The sequence below is a fragment of the Bos grunniens genome, chromosome 20, assembly GCF_055505025.1.
Source record: "Bos grunniens cultivar Pamir isolate PY7600 chromosome 20, Bosgru_T2T1.0, whole genome shotgun sequence".
NCBI classification, from domain to species: Eukaryota; Metazoa; Chordata; class Mammalia; order Artiodactyla; family Bovidae; genus Bos; species Bos grunniens.
In genome coordinates this window covers 73,012,250-73,032,895 of record NC_141184.1, presented here as the reverse complement: position 1 = coordinate 73,032,895, position 20,646 = coordinate 73,012,250, and the positions used below count along the sequence as shown (strand labels likewise).

General features: G+C 51.2%; 2 long non-coding RNA genes and 1 pseudogene across 3 annotated transcripts in view; all 3 read right to left on the bottom strand.

The window, feature by feature from the left end:
- Nucleotides 1-6,037: 6,037 nt before the first annotated feature.
- The window catches only part of LOC147350757 (uncharacterized), a 29,605-nt gene continuing 14,996 nt past the window's right edge, over nt 6,038-20,646 (bottom strand). Inside the window, exon 2 of the long non-coding RNA XR_015149062.1 lies at nt 6,038-6,295. This is a non-coding gene — a long non-coding RNA (uncharacterized LOC147350757). The remainder of the gene's footprint in view (nt 6,296-20,646) is intronic.
- Nucleotides 6,754-9,869, bottom strand: LOC147350759 (liprin-alpha-1 pseudogene; annotated as a pseudogene). The gene has a single exon (XR_015149030.1). The product of XR_015149030.1 is annotated as a liprin-alpha-1 pseudogene (transcript).
- LOC147350758 (uncharacterized) lies at nt 15,010-20,492 on the bottom strand. The gene is made up of 2 exons (XR_015149053.1): nt 20,238-20,492; nt 15,010-18,047 (listed from the first exon to the last, which is right to left on the bottom strand). It is a non-coding gene; the product is annotated as an uncharacterized LOC147350758 (long non-coding RNA).

Sequence of the window (20,646 nt, the reverse complement as noted above, 5' to 3'; positions counted from 1 at the left end):
GAGGAGACCCCTGAGGAAAAGGGAGGGACCCTCAAGAGCGAACCTGAGAGGCACAGGGCCATCACTGTCAGGAACATGCCCCTGGCCGGGCAGACCTCTACCAAGATCAGGAAGAAAGCTCCCACAGGAGTCAATCTGTAGAGAAGGACGTTTTCTAAAATCACTGAGGTCACTGAGCTCTTCTTCCCCAGCACCTGAAGTTCACCACTAAACACAGGCACTAAACCCGAGGGTATTCCTTTAAAATCATCCTTGCAACTCCTTCAAGACAAGAGGCGCAGGGCTCCTGAAACTGATGACGGGCACACAGGCCGCTTACTTGTGGGCGTCCCTGAGGTCCTCATGGGTGGCTGTGTGCAGCGCCCCCGTGTGCAGGCGGCCCAGCCGAAGGGACAGCGGTAAGGCAGGGGTCGAGGTTTCACATTTGATGGTGGTCTTGTCATCTCCTACCTCTTCCCGTATAGCTGGCAGCTGAGGGAGTGAGGTAAGTGTCCAATTGGCTAACAATAGACTGTTTTGAAAATGGCAATCACATAGGCGTTACATTATAACCAGAAACTTATGTGAAAATCTATTAGCTATGCTTTCCCCCAAGTACAAAAAAACCCCCTTGTTCTAGCTTAATGCCATCTTAAAGGACTGTCTTGTTCAAGAGAAGCAGGGCTATGGGGCAGCGAGAGCATCCGATTGAGTGCAGAGACCATGGATGGGAGCCTTCCTGCAGCTGGGCTCTGCCCTCTCTGGAATCCAGCGACCAGATGGCCCTGCCGGGCAGGACAGCAGAGCGACGCCAGCACCGTGGACCCTGCATGGCATGAACTGCCCTGATGAAAGGACTGTGCTCATTGCCAGATGCTGCTCAGAAGCACCACAGCTAGAGTACGAAACCTCTCAGCAAAGCCGTCCAGACCTTTCTGTTTGAAGGAGAAAAAGACACAGCTTGTGCCACCATCCAAGATCATTTGTAATGATGATGCAGGTTACTGGAACCCATGACAACAAGAGAAACACAGAAAAGGTACCTAACCCCTCCACGCGAACACCATGTGCCTGGATCGTATTTCTCGGTAACATACAGACTCGGGGCTACTCACTGAAGTACTTACACGCAGTTCGAGTGTCATTCGCTCACAGTGGTTTCCATAAGGCACCCCCAGGTCTTCACTAAGAGATGATCTTGTATCACCCTAGTGGGGTGGGAGGTTCAAAAGGGAGGAGATATATGGGTACCTATGGCTGATTCATGTTGAGGTTGGATAGAAAAGAAAATTCTGTAAAGCAATTATCTTTCAACTAAAAAATAAACAAATTAAAAAAAAAAAAAAAAGAGAGATGATCTCTCCTGGACTCCCAGCGTTTCTGCTGGTCCTGGGTGTGAGGACAGGAAAGACAGTGGTGGCAACAGTGTGGGGAACAGATTAACCCCTCAGGGTCCAGACAGGTCTCACTGACACATCTGGGTGTGTGGTTAAGCCAGGGGAGGTTTTAGGAGACATGCATGGCATGTATTTTTATAAACAATGAGTGTGTTGTTTTAACCAACTAACCTGTGCCTTTTTAGTGGGATTCTGTAAAGAATACTGATCCCGTGCAGTCCCACGGGAGCTTGGTGACAGCAAAGTGACAGTGCAAAATACAGCTGAGCTCGTTTAACAGCAGCTGGATAAACTGGGCACCCTCTCCTGAGCTCTAACAAGAACCCTCAGACAACAGAAGGCTACAAAGGCTAGAAATTATCCACATGGAACTGAACAGGGATCGATCTCAAATTCAAGTTAAAATAAGCATTTATAAAAATCAGAAAACAGCAACGAACAGAGCAGGGAAGTGACACACCTGGGTTGACTACAGACTCAGTGGAGACAAACACCTGCCTCAAAGTCAGGGACTGTGGCCAGCCCCTTCGCCTGGGCCTTCTCCTGAGGAAGGCCTCTGGGTCCACAGCCTGGCTGCCCTACCCAGGATGGGAGCCACACCACTGGTGCCCACATGGCCAGGATGGGCAGCACCGTGTCCACTTAACAGGAGGGCAAAGCAGGCCACAGAGCAGGCGAATGGCACACCCAGGTCACCAACCCCAGGGGGACAGCGCTGGTCTGCTGTGCCCAGGAGAAGGGCTCCTGGGCACTGAGCTGCCTGAACTGGAGCACAGCCACCCCAGTCCTGCGGGAAGGCCCAGGAGTACTCGGTCAGTGGGCTGGGAGCAGGAGAGGGACAAGGAAGGCCATCCCTTGGGGCACTGGACTCCAACAACAGGGGCTCATCCAAGTGACCCGAGGGGAGAGGCAGCGAGCTCCCTCCTGATGCTCCCTCCATCAGGGATGCCGTGATGGACACGAGAGCCTCTGGAGGAAAGGTGGCTGGACAGCACCATGGTTAAGTGTCCAGGCTCTGATCAGACCAGTCCGCACCGTGCTGCTGGGTGTGAGAGCCTGGGCAGGGTGCCCGGCCTCGCTAAGCCTCAGTGTCTATGTCTGCTGAATGGGGATAGCATCAATCTGGATCTCACCTGGGGCTGAGATGACAGACTCGGAAAGCACGTGCCTGGCACACAGAGTCTCCTGCACACTGCTACCCACCATCATTAAATTGGCTTCCCGCAAATCTAACATCTATGGCTCTGATTCAGTCATTTCTTACATGAAAACACCAAGCGGAAATTCCATGGTGGTCCAGAGGTTAAGACTTGGCACTTTCACTGCCGGGACACTGGTCTGATCCCTGCTTGGGGAACTAAGATCCCATAAGCTGTGCAGCATGGCCAAAAACATAAGTAAAGAACATTTTAAAAATAAGAAATAATACTATGTCTATTATAAACATGCATGAGATGATCAGAAGGCAAACAAGTGGGAGAAAGGCACACTGTTACAACTGTCCCAACGAATGACCTATTTCCAACAGAACCATCAGCACATTTTAAGTGGTGGGTGAGTTTCATCACTTCCATTAAAACGTCAATTATTCACCAGGACATAATCACACAGTGTTCATTCATGTTAAACGATAAGGACTCTTTAATACTTCACAGAGAAACAAAGGCGTGCTACATTACTAAATAGTTTACCTTTCGACACTGCTTCCTTAAATCACTAGGCTGATAGATGCATGCAAAGAAATGAAGAGAAACCAGATTCATTGCGACTCTGAAGCTAAAATTTCAAGAATCCGTAGAGGCAAATACAGTAAAGCAAAAATGACGGCAAACATGTAAGTGACATGAAGATTTACAGAACATATGACTGGAAGCAGAACATTTTTTTTGACCACAGAAGATAAATAAGCTATTCAAGATTTACTAGAGAAACACTATAAATTATTACTCAGGAAGATACCATTCTATTAGAACATCATGATTTATTAAAGCACAGCATTCTGTACAACAAAGGGCCTTAACACGTGTCTATTCTCAGCCAAATTTCTCTATAAGTTAGTTTCTCTTAATCAAAAACATGTTATATTTTAAATTAGTAATTTAACTGATGAGGAAGTTACCATAATATCTATTTTAACATTGAACAAATCTAACCAGCTCTTGGACATTAATGTAAAATCCTGACATAGAATTTGATTTAAAACTTCTCAGAATAAATTCATTAAAGCAAGTTCCCTGTGATAATATGTAAGAATGAAAGCTAGCATAATAGCAGGTGCAGTCTTTACATTTTATTAACTATAGAAGATACTTTCTTAACGAGTCTAATAGAGACATTAACTGTGCAAAAGCTGATGAGATTTACAGTCTTAAATACAAGCACCAACACAGAAAGGATATTGTGTCAGTTCAGTTCAGTTCAGTCGCTCAGTCGTGTCCGACTCTTTGTGATCCCATGAATCGCAGCACGCCAGGCCCCCCTGTCCATCACCAACACTTGGAGTTCAACCAAACTCATGTCCATCGAGTCGGTGAAGCCATCCAGCTATCTCATCCTCTGTCGTCCCCTTCTCCTCCTGCCCCCAATCCCTCCCAGCATCAGAGTCTTTTCCAGTGAGTCAACTCTTCACTTGAGGTGGCCAAAGTACTGGAGTTTCAGCTTTAGCATCAGTCCTTCCAATGAACACCCAGGACTGATCTCCTTTAGAATGGACTGGTTGCATCTCCCTGCAGTCCAAGGGACTCACTCTCAAGAGTCTTCTCCAACACCACAGCTCAAAAGCATCAATTCTTCAGCGCTCGGCTTTCTTCACATCCCAACTTTCATATCCAAACATGACCACTGGAAAAACCATAGCCTTGACTAGATGGACCTTTGTTGGCAAAGTAATGTCTCTGCTTTTTAATATCCTATCTAGGTTGGTCATTAACTTTCCTTCCAAGGAGTAAGCGTCTTTTTAATTTCATGGCTGCAATCACCATCTGCCGTGATTTTGGAGCCCGCAAAAATAACGCCTGACACTGTTTCCCCATCTATTTCCCATAAAGTGATGGGACCAGATGCCATGATCTTAGTTTTCTGAATGGTGAGCTTTAAGCCAACTGTTTCACTCTCCTTTTTCACTTTCATCAAGAGGCTTTCTAGTTCCTCTTCACTTTCTGCCATAAGGGTGGTGTCATCTGCATATCTAAAAGTCCATTAATTCTACACTTAAGAGGATCATTTCTTCATGTAAGCACAATCTCATTTATGAATTACACATGATATGTAGTTTAGGATCCATCTACATTATGCTTATACCTGCGTGCTGCTGCTGCTAAGTCCCTTCAGTCCTGTCCAACTCTGTGTGACCCCATGGACTGCAGCCTACCAGGCTCCTCCATCCATGGGATTTTCCAGGCAAGAGTACTGGAGTGGGTTGCCATTGCCTTCTCCTGTAAATGCATAGTGATACACCAATTCAAATTACTGCTATGGGGGAAAAACACCATTTAATGAGACAGGAAGACAAAGCACAAACCCGACTAAGGGGACTCACGCTGTGGACCACAGCACTGCTATGACCAGAGGAAGTGGGGGGACGGGGGAGGGGAGATGGATGAGTAAACTACAGCCTCGGGGGCTGGGGGGGGGATCTGGATTGAGGACGACTAAGCAGACAACAGGATGAGACAGGAAATCAAAACCAATGATGAAAGCAGACACACTGTCAGAGAACTCCAACAGCAAGGAAAACATACAGAACTGTTCTTTTCATAAATATTCGGAAAGAAATCAAGCATGAAACCACAGAGAAATCGTCAAAGAATTTTAAATATCAACTAATTAGCCAATGATGCAAATTATAAAAACAGTGTCAAAAGACCACAAAATGGACTAGTTACCACTTCACAGGCCTCTAAAATGATTCACGGTTAATTTAATTATAAGCTGACTAACAATGCAGCTAACGTGAAATGGGTGGTAACAGAAAAAAGAGATAATACAAGTCCAGTTACAAAGCAGAGTGTTTGTACACGTGATTTCATGGGGTAAACAGCAATGCACTCACAACACCTAAGCTAAACACCCAAGAAAGCTGGAACATGTGCTTTAGAGCCACACACTTTGTCACCAAAAGCCCTAGGTCGTCATCCCAGTTTTAGACTTGGAAAAGTGAGGCAGCCTGACATCTTCCCTGGGGCCCTGGGGCACTGGGCTTTTAACCTGGTTTCACACGCAGAGCTGGCCGGAGTGCGTGGCCAGGTCCATCAGCAAGCAGACCAGTGTAGATTCTTGGTTTTGTTCCCACCGCATGCCCTGTACCCTGTAGCCAGGCATTCCCAATGGAAAATGTGCTGCACGACTTTCCCACGCCATGACAGCTGCCTATAGTTACTTTCACAAAGCTGTCTGCTCCCTGAGAACAGAAATTTCCCTGCAGCTGCTGTGCCCAGCACAGGCCAGGCCCAACGTTACAGAGGCAGGCTCTGGCTGAGTTCATGATGACATGCTAAGTTGGTGGTCCAAATATCAAGACTAATTTGTCACTGTGCCATTGTGGAATGATTAAAGACTAGGCGGTTTAAAAACTTTTAGACCTCTGAGCGTAGCAAATGTACCTGATTTTCTTCTGGGTATAAAGAGAAAAATCAAAAAACAAACAAAAAACAGCGTGCTGGGGGAGGGATGCGGCAGGGAGGAGGCAGACACATACCAGAGTCATGATGCCCAGCTGGTCTCCCTCCTGTGCCGGGCTGTGCCGCCTCGTTCTGGGCTTGGGCAGGGGCGGGCAGGAGCCAGCATGCGAGGAAGTGGGAAGCAGGTTGAGGGAGCTCACTGATTTAAAACGACAGAGGCTGCCTAAGCTCCCCCTGCCCTCCCTGCTCTCAGTCTCCTCGGCCCGCTGCTCCGTGTTCTCCTTCTCTTCTTCGATCAACCTAAAATACAATAAAATGCATCACCTGCCTTTGTCAGCAGAGGAACCTGTCTGGACAATAAATTTGGGCTGGCATTCTGTGTCATGATTAGCAAATTCCAGAAACAGTTGCTCAATGAACATCTCAGCCAAAAGGTTCTACGTTTCCTCTTTTGAATATTCTCAAACTTAGAATGACTTAGCGTTGAGTCTTACTGGCCCCTGATCATTCACGCTTGATTTCACTTATTTACTCTAACCTTCTGCAGGGACCCTGGTGGCAACTCTCTTCCTCTGAGGAGATACCTCAAGTTGACAACCCTTACTTCCCCTGCTCTCAGGGCAGAGATGCATGTCAGTGCCTCAAGTCTTTTCCACTGCGAATCAGGAACTCTGTATAATCAAAACAGCAATTCACGAACAAGCTGCAGTTTCTAAACACAAGTCTCCAGACCAGATGAAGTGCTGAGTTGATTTTTTTTTTTTTTTAAGGTTGTGTATATACAAACGCATCACTTGATGAAGTTCTCCACCAGCTTTGTGTGAGTTTCTGGGTTCATGTCAATGTGCTGCATTAACCTAGAATTCACAGTTTCTGCTCTTCTCCCCTAATGTGTGGTGGATGTTTTTATATAGCAGTTTAAATACACGATTATGCAAATAAAATGACTTTCAAATTAAAATACAAGATTCTTACAGACAGTAAACTCTCCAGCTTCACTTCTACTCATACATCTTGAAAGTTTTTCACTGTTGATTACAAGTTGATGGACAGAATTTACCATTTACATCAAGTCAACTTGTCAAATAAGGAAAAATCACTTTTACCTGACAACTTGCTGTAAAAATAAAAATATTAATATATAACCATTCCATACTTCCTGCAGGGATGCAGAAAGATCATCTTTCTGAGCTCGTCTCTGCTCAAACACGGCCCACAAAGCTGTCTGTCTTGGCGTCAAATGGGCAGGCGACACCACCTGCGTTTGCTGGTTGTCCCATTCACCCCCTGCCTTTCCCCGGGATCCCCGCACTCGGCCGACAGGAAAGGGCACCTCAGCCTGGGCTGACGTGGCGAGAACAGTCTGAGCAGCAGCTCTGCCTGGTCCTGTGCAGGGTCACCAGCCTGCGGCCACTCTGAACGTGGACTCGGGACACGGGCATAGCTGTGCGGGTGTGGCACCAGGCAGGCCTCGGGGCCCCCAGCCACCCGGCCGCACCCAGACCCAAGGCCCCCTGCTCACCACGAGGGAGGCCTTTGGATTCTATCCCATTTTGAAAATTGTTATAACTGCCAAGATGGTGTCTAAAGAAAACATCTTAAATATACTGATGAGATGTGAAAAACTCAAACACATGTCCTTGGACCACTGTCTTACAACAAGCCAATCTTCACACTGCATTAAGTTAAAAAGGAAAATGCAGATCTGAGTGGGAATTTGCCAACCCCAAAACTCCAGCTTTCACCAGGTGGCTTTTCACCAGAACGTGGGGGGCTCCGAGGGACACAGGAGGGTGCAAGGGCCATAGGGGACACCGCCTCGGCACCTCACCCACCTTGGGGCTCAGAGCTGATGGGGCACACCCCACAACGCCCCCCCACAGAGTGCTGACACCACACCGTGGATAGAACGCCCTGGCTGACCGAGCTCTATAAGCAAGGGCAATCTAAAAACTGAAAATTCTTGAAGCAGACCTGAGGTCAGGTTTCTTGCTATGGAACACTCAGATGTCCCTAGAAGACAGCTCCTCAGAGAAACCGAGTTTCTGGGGAGCCGAGTTCGCAATCACCCACTGAATCTCTTCATTGATGGTGTCCAGCTTCTCCTGAAGCATCACAGTCAGAGTCTTGGCATTGGCCTGCCCGCTGGGCGACAGCTGAGTGGCCGAGCTGAAGAGGGTGACCCTGTCGCCCTCGTCGTCAGACACGCCCTCGTCACTCTCAAATGCCTGGGCCACGTCGGCCAGCATGCTGGCTTGCTCCGCATGCTCCCAGTTCTGCTCCTTCAGGGTCTGCATCTGGGCACGAGAGGACCACGTCTCGTCAGCAACATTCAGGGCAGCTCAAGTCTATCAGGAACTGAACCCAATTTTACATGGAAACCCTGACTGTGGATAAATGGGCCATGTTCATGAGACACTGCCATCTCTTAATCGAGCAGGACTGAAGAAACGGGCAGGGGGAGAATCCAGTTCCTAGATGGCCTGGTGACACCCAGGACGGTAGGCATTCTATGAGGTTATTCAAAAGGGTGGGCTGATGGAGTCAGAGACAGAAACTGAAAATTACAAAAATACATCCATGCCTCCATCAGCCAGGCTGGAGGAAAATAAGAAAAAAGAACCCTTCAGCTCGGCAGCCACTGGGTCCCTATCAGCGGTCACCTCTGGTACCAGTTCACCAGAGAGTGCCATCCTCGCAGGCTTCCAGCCCTCCATTTCCCAGGCTGGTCTGAACACCCACAGACAGGAGCGAGCAGGGTCAGCCAGGAGACAGGAGGGCCAGCCCCCCTGCGGCTCTCCTCTCTGGGCACAGGCCCTCGGGCTGTTCTGGGGGACGGCCCCTCGCACCACAAGTGTGGCTCTGTCATCAGAGACACACGGGAGAGGGCCCACGGGGCCCCGTCCCACCCTCCGGCTCTCACACCTCACACCCTTCTCTCTGAAAACGTCCCCTCTGCCACACTGTCACCCAGGTCCTGCCTTCTTTCCCAAACATGACCTCAAAGGAACTGAGGGGCAGCCTCGAGGTGCTGGCTTGCTGGCTCCCTGTCCCCTGTGGCCAGTGCCCTCGCCTCCTGTCTTCATCACAACCCCACCCCAGGCCTGGGCTACCCCCTTCGCTGGCTCCAGGACCACCTGCCATCATTCCTGCTCCGCTCTAGCAAACCAGCTGCCTATGGGTTCACCCCCATCAGCCCGGTCAGCAAATCCTCTCCCTTCTCTCGCCTTCCAATAGCACAAGGGGAACCAGCAGATTCCTCCTCCAGGGCTCCCTGCAGCACCCACTGTGGGTCTCTGAAAGCTCCCTGGGAGCAGCCTCTATGGTCCCCTCCCGCCCGGTTCCTAGCTCTCTGCCAGCAGGCGGTGGGTGTGCCCCAACCTGCAGGGCAGCTCCCCGGGGGTTTGAAGAACCCATGTTACCAAGCCCCCTCCCCTCTTTGCCCTCCCCCACACCCGCCCCAGCATGTCTCTCCCTGGGATCCAGGCCCTGCCCTCCCTGCAGTTATTCCTGTCGCTTGCACCTCTTCTCAACCTTGGAATGCAGGGTTCCCCACAGCTCTACCCTTGCACCCCATCTCTCTCCACGGGCACCCACCTGATGACTTTACCGTGCTCGTGGCTTTCAATGCCATCTGTATGCCCACGACCCCAAGTCCACCCTGAGCTGAGTGAGTCCTCTCCCGGATGCAGGCCGGAACACTCAGCTGCTCTCCTCACAAGTCCCTGGGACACCCCATGGGCTTGTCCACCTCAACAGGGCCGAGGCCCAGCTCTTAGCTCCCCGTCCCGGCAGCCCTCCTCACCTCAGGAAACAGGCTCTGGCCTCAAGCTGCTGAGGCCTGAGCCCGGGCTCCTCCCTGATGCGGCCCGCTCTCTCCCTTGTCCCCACTGGTTGACACGACCCTTTTTCTATCTCCAAGTGGCTACTTCTCTTCCTGCCTCGGGGTCTCTGGTTCAAGGTCACCCTCCTGGTGTCACCTTGCTGGCCACCCTGTTCACACACAATCGTCCCCTCCTCCTTGGACAACTCGGGCACTCTGGTCTCCTTTCCCTGCTCATTACAGTTCGACAGGCTGTGCGGGTTTAAAAAGGGGTCCACAAATTCTTCCCTCCTCCTCCCTTCAAGCGGCAGAAGGGGCAACTCCTGCTCAGCCCCTAAGCGAGGCAGGACTGTGCAGCTCACTCTTGCAAACAGAAGTGAAGGTGTGCGGCCTCGGGATCAGGGTGCAAAAGGCCCCGGGCTAAACCCCACGCTCTCACTCTTAGAGGGTGTTCCGAGGAGAGTCAGGCCATACGGAAAAGCCACACGGCAGGGACCTGGGCCTGTCCCCAGCAGCCAAGTGAATCTGAAAGCCTGCCATCCAGCCCTGGGGGGCCTTCCTGTGTCTGTGCCCTCAGGAGGCCCTGAACCAGGCCTGCCTGCTACAATGCACAGGCACTGTGGACTGTGAGCTGCTCCCTAGGAAGTCATTAAGCTTTGCAATGATTCGTTACGTAGCAGTGGATAAAGGACACACACGGTTTTTAATTCACTGCTGGAGTCCTACTTCTGACCATGTCTGGCCCAAACTAACTGCTCACTGAATATGGAAGCTCAAAACACAGACATGTATGAACAAATACATGGCATGAATGAGGTGAAAAGATAAAGGCACTTAAACTCCCAATGAGAATTCTTCTCACTATAAGCTGATGGATATGTGTATCCATTTACTCGTAGGATGATTTCAAAACTGTGGTAATTAGTACCATGCTGGAGCTCACAGTAGGCCACAAGTTATCCAAATTGGTTATTTTAAGAAAAAAAAAAGCATGCCTTAAAAGTAAACTCTTAGCCAGAAAAAGGAAAATGGGAAGACATAAAGCGACCTATCAGCGCTTTGTTCCAAACCCACCTCAGGACCACAGTGTGAGGGGGCAGGTGCCTCACAAGGTGCCCACCAGGGACGGGAAGAGGGCCGCGGGGTCCTTGCCTCTGACAGCTCATCGTGCAACGCTGCCAGCTGGCCTTTCTGGGGGCATTGTAGCACTGCCCGATCTCCTGAGTAGTCTGCTGACCAGTCTGCCACAGGGAACCTGAGGTCCAGAGCACTGCCCAAGTGGGGTCAGCTGAAACACACGGCAAAGAGCAGCGCTGTTAGAAGAAAAGAGAGCTCACTCTGTCAGTCGAGCCAGAGCCTGTCCATTTGGAAGATTGGCAATTTCACAGCAAAAGGGCCCCCGGGAGGGCACTGCCCTCTGGCTCCAACAGCAACAGGCCACCCGCTGCTCCACAGACACTCAGGGCTCATCCCCAGCAGCTGGAAAACTCCCATATGTGGGGAAGGCAGTGCTGACGCGAGGGTGTGGAGCTGACTAGGACAGGATCGGCTGTCTGAGGCTGGGGCATCCAGGGTCCCTCTGGAGCCCACTCTCAGGTCCCAGGGCGGGGCCTGCACCTGCTCTGCTTTCCCCTTGGCACCCCACCTCCCCTTCGGCCCACGCCTGCTCTGACCTCCCTCTCCCACGGGAAGTCTGTGGATCACAATCACCAGTCTGCCTGGAACACTGTCTGCACTGCTCTCATTGTTTTTAAAGGTGTCTCAAACAACCCGCAGCAGAAAGGGCTCGGACCCACACCTCGGAGCTGAGCACCACTGGTGTCTCCCATTAGAACAAAGGTGAGCGTGTCACTGGACTCTGGGCTGAACAAGGCCCAGCACAGATGCTCAGGCCCTGAGCACTAAGGCCTGGGCCTGCAGGTGCCAGGAGCTCACTCAGCAGGGGCCTGCTGAGAGGCAGGGTGGCCCCGCCTTGACTGTGAGCCACCTGCACGGCAGGACCGCCCGGGCTGTGCTCAGTCTTGTCCCTGGGAAGAGGGTGGTGCCTTCACGTGCAGGAGTCCCTAAACCTGGGAGACAGGACCTTCCTCCGAGGACAGGACACCCCATACGTCTGCAGAGTGGCCAGGGCCGACCACCAGCTCAGCCTGCTCGGGGTCACCCGCTGCTCTGCTTGACGGTTTTGCAAGGAATACTGTGTTGCATAGGAGATGGAAGTCTGGAATCTCCCGGAGCCACACCTGTCTTCCCTCCTGTCTCCTCTCCCTCCTGACAGAACTGCTCCCTTCTCTGCCCCACTTGCACCCAAGGGCCTGGGGCCAGAACACACTTGGGAACTGGGTAGGGGGTACGACACAGTCCCACTGTGGACTGCGGACCCTCGAGGGTCCTCTGAGGGCCACAGAGGCCTCCGGGTTGGGTCGCCACCCAACCATCACCTCCCAGTCCCCTCGCGGGATGCAGCCTCCATCTCTTTCCCCCTCATCACCCGAAGCTCTATCCCCCCCGGAGAAGGTCTCAGAGACAAGGTGACCAATTCCTCTGGGAGGCCCACTAAATATGCTGTGCCTGCCCTGCCTGTGAGCCAGGTTTTCAGTCCCCACTCCCTTTCTCCTGAGCCAGCATAGTGCTCCCCACCCAGCCCACAGTGCCCGCAAGCCCCACTCCGAAGCCCCACCTGTGCTGCTACGTCACTGCCGTGACCCCTCGAGAGCTGCCTCCTGGAGACACCCCTCCCTCTCACCAGCCGCTGTGGCCCACTGTCTTCAGAGCACAGCGGGCCCTGCTGCCCCGCGGCTGCTTCCTCTTCTTGTCTCTCACACTCACTGACACACAGGGGACTGGTGACCAGGCCCCAGGTTTCTCCATCTGAGCCCCCCAACCATGCCAGGCCTCGGATCCTGGCACCAGGGCCCTCCTCATTACCCAAAAACCCCCAAGAGCAGGAGGCCATGTCCACCTCCTCTTTCTCCACTGTCTACACAGTCTGCCTCACACTCACCTTGTCCATCCCGGGAGCAGGGGTTCCCCACTTCTGACAGCACCAGCCTCTCACCTTGGGGGAGCTCTACCAGCAAGTCCAGCCATGTCCCCTATCCATATTGCAGGGCACGTGCTCTCCTTGAACTCCACCCACTGTGGTTTCGGACTCCACCTGCCAGTTTCTGGCTCTGCCTTTGTCTCAAATGATATCCCCTTACTCTAGAAGAAGGCTGGGTTGGGGCCCTGGACTGTGAGGATCCCCTAAGTACACAAACACAGAAATATGCGTATGGGCTCCAAACTGTCTCCTAAGTCAGGCTTCAAGCAGTAGTCGATTTCCTACAGATGAATGAATGTCACCAGTTAAGCACTTAATGACCTTTGCTAAAGTTTGTCTCTCACTTGTGACCATTTTTCCGTGAAGAAGCCAAAGAAACATTTAAATACTTAATAAGAATTACCACCCCTCGAACAATGAGGAAGAAAAAATCAGGATGCTCAGTAATCTGCTCGCCTCATTCACAAGCCAGGTGATTCCTCCCACCACAGTCAACGGCAAGTCATGTCTCAGTCTCCATTCATGTAAAAAAGACTACAGGTCATTAACCTTCTGCGACTCTTCTGAAACATCAGTGTCACAGTCTGTCAGGCCCCTCAAATGAATACACCCAAATATCAACTGGTCGCCCCCACACTTCCAAATCTCTGCCTGTGGTTTTGAGTGTTGTCAATACTGTGACTACCACTCCATGGTACCAAGTTTGACCCTAAGGAACGATGCTTGTCTCTTCCCTCTCGCTGGTCACGAAGCTACAGGCTCCTTGAGGTGCGACCATGAGCAACACCCAGTCATACTGTCCACACACCAGACAGGCCCTTGTCACACTCGACAGCGCTGAGGGGAGCTGCCCGGGGGAGCAGCCTACCCATAGTGGAAGGGAGCCCCTCGCACTCTCATCTGGTCCAGTTCAGCTCTCAGGGTTTCCAGGTTTAGAATCAGCTGGTCCTACGAAACAGCAAATGACACAGCCTGCACCGCTTGCTTTCCTGATGTAAAATGACTTGCACCAAAATGTGCAGAACAGGTTATGTGAGTAGGTATCCACTCCGAACATTTTAATTCTGAGAAAATGTTCTCTAGGAGTCCCTAGAAAATATAAACACTCAGAACAATATTCACCCATAAACCACAATGAGGAGGAAGTTCCATCTCAGGCGCAGAAAAGGTTTCTCTGGAGGAAACATGGCAAGCCATTAACAACGATGAAGTCTGTAGAGAGAAGCTCGACTTCAGGCGGGGGTTCGGGTCAGGGGGACACAACTCACTCTATTGCCCTCACTCCTCTCGTTGCTTTAAACGGTCTCCATGGAGCTCACCTGCATTCCTGGGCATTCCTCACATTCATTCCTCTACAGCCCACTTCACTTCCTTATGGGGTAAAACAAGTCAAACGGGCCAAGTTTCCGAGTCACTCGACTCAACCTGGAAGCTCTGTGCTGTCGGCCATGGCAGTCACTCGCCTCGTGCAGCCCCTGAGCACGTGAGACAGGCTGGTGCAACACTAGATGTGGAAATCACACAGAAGATTTCAAGACTCACAGTGAAAGAAGGATGTCAAGGAGCCCATTGGGTTTTAGGAAATTTTTGATTGTGTAGGTGGCTCGTATTATCTTTCTGACGCACAGCACAGTCCACGTGAAGGGCTCACGCTTTGTCTCAGCTTTCAGGTGATCCCAGAAAGGACTACTCAGAATTCTGAACCACACATAACAGCCACACACTCTAAATTCAACTATAATGCAAACACATTCAGTGTTCAAAACCAGAAATGCTATACGTGTTACAGCAGTGGATTAGCATAAGGAAAATGTAACTTGACTTCTGCTAAGCATCTGCTCAAACTCATGTCCATTGAGTTGGTGATGCCATCCAACCATCTCATCCTCTGTCATCCACTCTCTTCCTGACTTCAATCTTTCCCAGCATCAGGGTCTTTTCCAATATGAAAATTCATATTAAAAAACTGGAAATAATTACCTCAAGCATTTTTTAAATGTAATAACAAAGTTGGCAAGGCTGTGTTTTATAAAATGAGCATCAATTCAATTTCAAGGTTTAAAAAGCTGTTTTAGAATCTACTGTATAAAGAAATGGAGAGAAGAATGATCTAGTTGAGATTGGCTTTGTGTTAAAAATTGCTGAGATTAATTGATGGGTCATGGGTATTTATTATACTACTCCATCCACTTTTGTGCATGTTTGAAATTTTCTATTGTAATACATTTAAAAACAGTTTATTTTCTGTTAGAACAGAGTCTTCTCCAGCAACACAATTCGAAAGCATCAGTTCTTCAGGGCTCAGCCTTCTTTATGGTCCAATTCTCACACCCATCCGTGACTACTGGTAAAACCATAGCTTTGACTATATGGATCTTTGTCAGCAAGTGATGTCTCTACTTTTCAATATGCTGTCTATGTTTGTCATAGCTTTCCAAGGAGCAAGCAGTTTTTAATCTCATGGCTGCAGTCACCGTCTGCAGTGATTTTTGAGCCCAAGGAAATAAAACCTGTCACAGCTTCCACAATAAGGCATCGGCATTCAAAGATTTTTAAAGCAAAACAAAAGTTGACTTTGAATTGGCTTAGTCATAAACAGCATCCTGATCTCAACAGCCTCTGAACAGCAGTTCTGAAAGTAAGGAAGAGCACCCCTGATCGGGAGCCACTGAGCTCTCTGCCTAAGCCGGGAAGGCGCCTCACCACAGGTCTCACAATGGGAGTCAGAACCACTGCCCCCTGGGAGCCCGTCTTTGAGGCTCTGCAGTCCAGGCCCAAGAACACAGGCATAGTGGGGACAGTACTAACATGTGAGGCTGGACCTGGGATCCCCACTCCATTTCCTGAATGGTCTGTATCGCCGTGTGGCCAACCTTTCCAGGAAACCTCTCTCAGGACTCGGTGATGTGAGCCTCCACCATCACCCTTTCCTGACGCACCTTCTGTCGCAGCGCAACTACGGTTCTCGTCCTGCCTAGGAGCAGCCATCCTACACATACACCGTGTCTGGACCAGCAGTTTGGCATGTGGGACTCCAGCGCCACGTCCGAGGCAAGCAGGCTCCACACCTGGGCACCATGCCTTCAGTTTCATGGGCCCTGGGCTGGCACCCTCAGGTTTGTCTGAGGGGCAGTTGGGAGGTCCACCTGTATCCCAAGCAGCTCCCAGACTGGCTGGTCAGAGCAACAAGCAGCCTCTTTGAACGTGGGGACGCCCTGGCTCCTGCCCACTGCCTATGGGCGACCACCTCTGGCCCTGCTCCCAAGGAGGTGGGTGCCCGGATCAGCAGATGGGGCCACACATGCACACACTCGGCGGCAGAGAAGGGAGCGGCGGAGAAAGGCAGCTCTGGCCCCTGCCCAAGCCGTGTCTCCTGCCCAGACGCCGCCTCCCCGTCAGCACAGGCACCCGCTGCAGCTCCTTGTTCTCCTCCAGTTGGGCCTCCATCTGGCACAGCCTATTCTCCATGCTGCCATGACTCTCTCCCGCCTGTCCGCCAAGAACAGCATCAGCTCCGCTCTCAACGACCCTGTCCCGACGGCACGCGGGCTGTGACCGCAGGGGCGGCAAGCAGACCATGCTCTGTGTGGACCACCGGCCCCAGGTTCGTGGGGGGCATGCCCGCATGCCTGCTCACGCAGCCTGTGCAGTTTTGTGTGTGACGCGTGGCTCACGGAGGGTGCTGGTGACCGGCTCGTGAGAGAAGACGTGCTCCCCTCTGCCCTGGGCGCCGCAACCGCCGCCACTGCGCCCCCTCCTCGGACTGCATGTGGCAAGCCAGTGCAGGCAGCAGGACGCGCGAGGCACACATTCTACCTTCCTAAGCTGGGAAGGAAGTTTGAACCGTTTAGCCTCCTTAGTGGCAGAGCTTCTGGAAGACAAAAGGTCGGACTACGAGGCCAACCGGGGAAGGACAGCAGAGATGCCAGCGGGGAGGAGAAACCAAGCCTGGAGAAGATCACAGGCAGAAGGGCGCCCCCTGGCGGTTGTTAGTGACCCTGCTCTGGGAGGGTCTGCGAGCACCCGACACCGCCCACCGCCCACCAACGGATGGACGGCCCCTCAGCTGCTCACTGAGCTCCGGGCAACGCTCCCAACAGCCACGCCAGCACAACCCCGCCTGACTCTTCATCACCAGCCAGTGCCCACCGGCAGTGCGGGGCAACACTTTCCCACCAGAAGGACAAGGTGGCTGACTGGCTGGCTGACTGGCAGTGGGGACGATTCCCGTAGCAGCACCACATCCCTGGAATGTTTTTCATAAATCATGACCCCCACAGACACGACCGCCAGAAACATCATGATTCCACATTTCTTCGGGCCTGAAGATCTGAGGGTGAGCAAACATCACTCGACTTGTCTGACTGTATCACTGTCACACATCCCTTCAAGGAGCGGAACCTCAGAAAACTCGAGAAGATGGCCAGGCAAGCTGCCTCAGCAGAGCCCACACAGCATGCTCCCATCTCTCTGAGAGAACGGGCTCCACAGATGTCGCCAGACTCGTCTGAGGGAATCAGAAGGAAATTTCAGCATTCAACAGGCAGGTGGAGGCGGGGATGAACTGGGAGACTGGGGTTGACATATATACAGTACTGATACTACACATAAAGTCAATGAGTAAGGACCTAGTGTACAGCACAGGGAAGTCTACTCAGTGCTCTGTGGTGAAGTAAATGGGCAGGAAATCTAAAAGAGAGGCAGATAGATAGACAGATAGATAGATAGATGATTGATTCACTTTGCTGTACAGCAGAAATTGACATAGCAGTGTAAAGCCACTATACACCAATTAATGAATGAATGGATGAATGAGTTTTTACAAAAGGAGCACAATGGGCCCCCTAGAACTTGTGGAAAGGAGGAGTCCACACCCAGGGTGCAGCACAGCGCCAGGGCTGCCCTCATGTCGGTCCACTGCCAACGGACTGCCTGGACCAGGCCTCTTCTACCCCAGAGACCTCAACGCAGAGGTGAGGAGGCAGCCAGTTGTGGTCTCTCCAGTGCTCTGCTCTTACTCACGCAGCCATCCCAAGGCTGAGATCACCGGGAGAAGAAGGGACCCACAGTCCACCTCAGGCAGACAGGACCGCCATCACTCACTTCGCGGATGTCCCACTGCAGTTTCGTGTTCATGTCCTTGGACTTGAGGAGGTTCTTCCTGGCCGTGTCCAGGTCTTCCTCCAGATCTGTAACGTGGAAAGAGAGGGCTGCCAGGCACTCCTTCAACTGGCTCTCCTCCTGTGACTGCTTTTCTATGACTTCCTGACTGCGATCTCCTTAGTCAGGTCTTACTCGTGGCTTAGAGAGCCGTAGGAGGGTCTCTAAGGGGGAAAGGAAGCCTTAGCCTTGTTTTGACAGGGAAGGAACACAGCACTTCCAGGCAATCGGTGAGGTCAAAACAAGGCACTAAGTGTACAAATCCAGGATGGATGGGTGGCTGGTACCTTCTCGTCCAGGGCCTTGTGGTGCTCAAACAGCAATTTCAGTGCCCTGAGCACCTCCACCTCACTGGTCATGTTAGCTGGGGACTGTGCCTGCCACTTGCCCACTGTAATCCAGAGGGATGGAACGTACCGGGAAACCAGTAACCCCAGGTGTTCCAACAGCAGCTGCAGGGCAGGGCCAAAGGGGCACTTTCAACCTCATGCTTGACTTCAGGGCCGATAACTCCTTTCAGCCTCACGCTACAGCTGGAAACATGCTAAGGCACGTTGGAATCCTGCCAGTTCAGTCTAAAGTTAAGAGTGGACTTCCCCAGGGGCCCAGTAGTTAAGACTCCACCCTTCTGCAGGGGTCATGGGTTTTAATCCCTGATTGGGGAACTAAGATCCCACACAAAGTGTAGCGTGGACAAAAATGTAAGTTGAGAACTCCCCTCTCAAAGGTACTAAAATTACATTAGCTCTCATCATAAATTTGGAGTAAGGTATGAGAACCCCGAACTGATCCACCCTGGTCTGCTCAGTGGGAAGATGTGAAAAATGACTTGAAAATCAGACAGAGTTTAAAGACAGCAACACGGAGGCTAGCGGTGACCCACGTGGGGCAAATGTCAACACATGAGAATCCCCCTACTGACCCTGGTGTTGCTTCTTTCTGCTTTCAGTTCAGCAATTTCCTCTTCTCTTTTAAGAAGCTGCTCCCTGCATATTTTGAGTTCTACACTAGGAGTTGGAAACTCCTAGAAAACAGTTAAAGGGGAAACTAAATGCAAATATAAATTAAAAAGAGAGAGAGACTGTGAAGACTGACCCTGTCAAGTCTCTCCAGGCTTCACACAAAGGATCTCCTTGCCCTTCCAGAGAAGAGGGGGTCCACTGACCCCAAGACCACATAGACCACCACAACTCAGACTGGCCTTTGGCCTCCACCTCGACCTGGCAGGCACGTGGCAGGGGAGAACCCAGAATCCAAGCCTGCCTTCTCAAGTCCCAGGGACGTCTGAGAAGCTTTCCAAAACATAAACCTAACAACAAAGTGGATAAAGAGATTCTTAAATGACACACAGACCAATGACCTAGAGCCACTGGGGAGAGTGAAGAATAAAGGGAAGGTCTACAAGGCCACCAAGATTTGGAGTGTTCCTCTGGGACAAAGGTGGATGGCACCCCAAGGCCATCTGTTAGCCTGACTCCACTGAAGCCACCCAGTCATTCAATCAAGTGGTTAAAATGTTAAATTTATGTTATATGTATTTTACCACAATTTACATGCATGCAGGGCCGTCCACGTGGTGAACTTGCTCAAGCTGAACCACACGGAGTCTTTTGTTCTTCTATTTTTCTTTGCAGAAATAGAAAGATCCTGGACTACATATCCCCTACTACATACTGAGTGTCCAGCACCCAGAACAGTGCCCAGCACTTGTAAGAGGCATGTAGTAGACATGTGAAGCTATGAGGGTGTATGTCATACACGTAAGCAGTAGGTACCCGTCATTAAAATACTGGACACATTGGTCCGTGGTTTGTAAGATGGGAGACATTAACGGGCTTAGCCTTTCTGCTTCAAGGACTGACTCTCTAGCTCGATCCTCATGCCCCAGAGACTCTTCCAGCCAGTGTATTCTTTCCTTGGAAGAAGGGAGACGTTAAGGGGCTTAGCCTTTCTGCTTCAAGGACTGACTTGATAGCTCAGTCCACATGCCCCCGTGACTCCTCCAGCCAGTGTTTCCCTTCTTGTGGGGCTCCCGCCCATCCTCTATGCAGCACCTGCACAACCTCTTACAAGGTAAACTGCTGGGGTCGATCCTGCCCACTAAGGCCAAAATGCCCTGGCCAGCAGGGCCCACAACTATGCTAACAAAATGAAACACAACCCCAACGCTTCACTGGGTGAAGGCCAATCCGACGGGCGTAGTCCCTGGCTGCTCTCACCTTGTTGAAGTCTTTTAATGGACTGGAACCTGGTGGTCTACAGTCGATGATGAGAAGGTAAAGGAGAGAAAAAGGCTGATATTCCTTGATTTATGCAGAAAGCCAATAAAGCCCCCGACATGGGACTTGCTCTGTTCACGGAGGCCTCAGGTGCCCTCTCGATGGAGTGAAGACGGACAGCACCTTCTCGAGAGGGTCTTAGAAGCCCGGGTAGGAAAGTGAACTCAGAGAGCCTCTGCACTCCAAGAGATCATCCTGAAAGAGAGAGAGAGAGAGAGAGAGAGAGAGAGAGAGAGAGAGAGAGAAATACATGGGGACCAGAGCTCTGATGGAACAAAGGTGTTTTAATCAACATGGTGTGGAAATATATACTGTCTTACAAGGTAGTTATTCTCAGCAAAGATAAAGA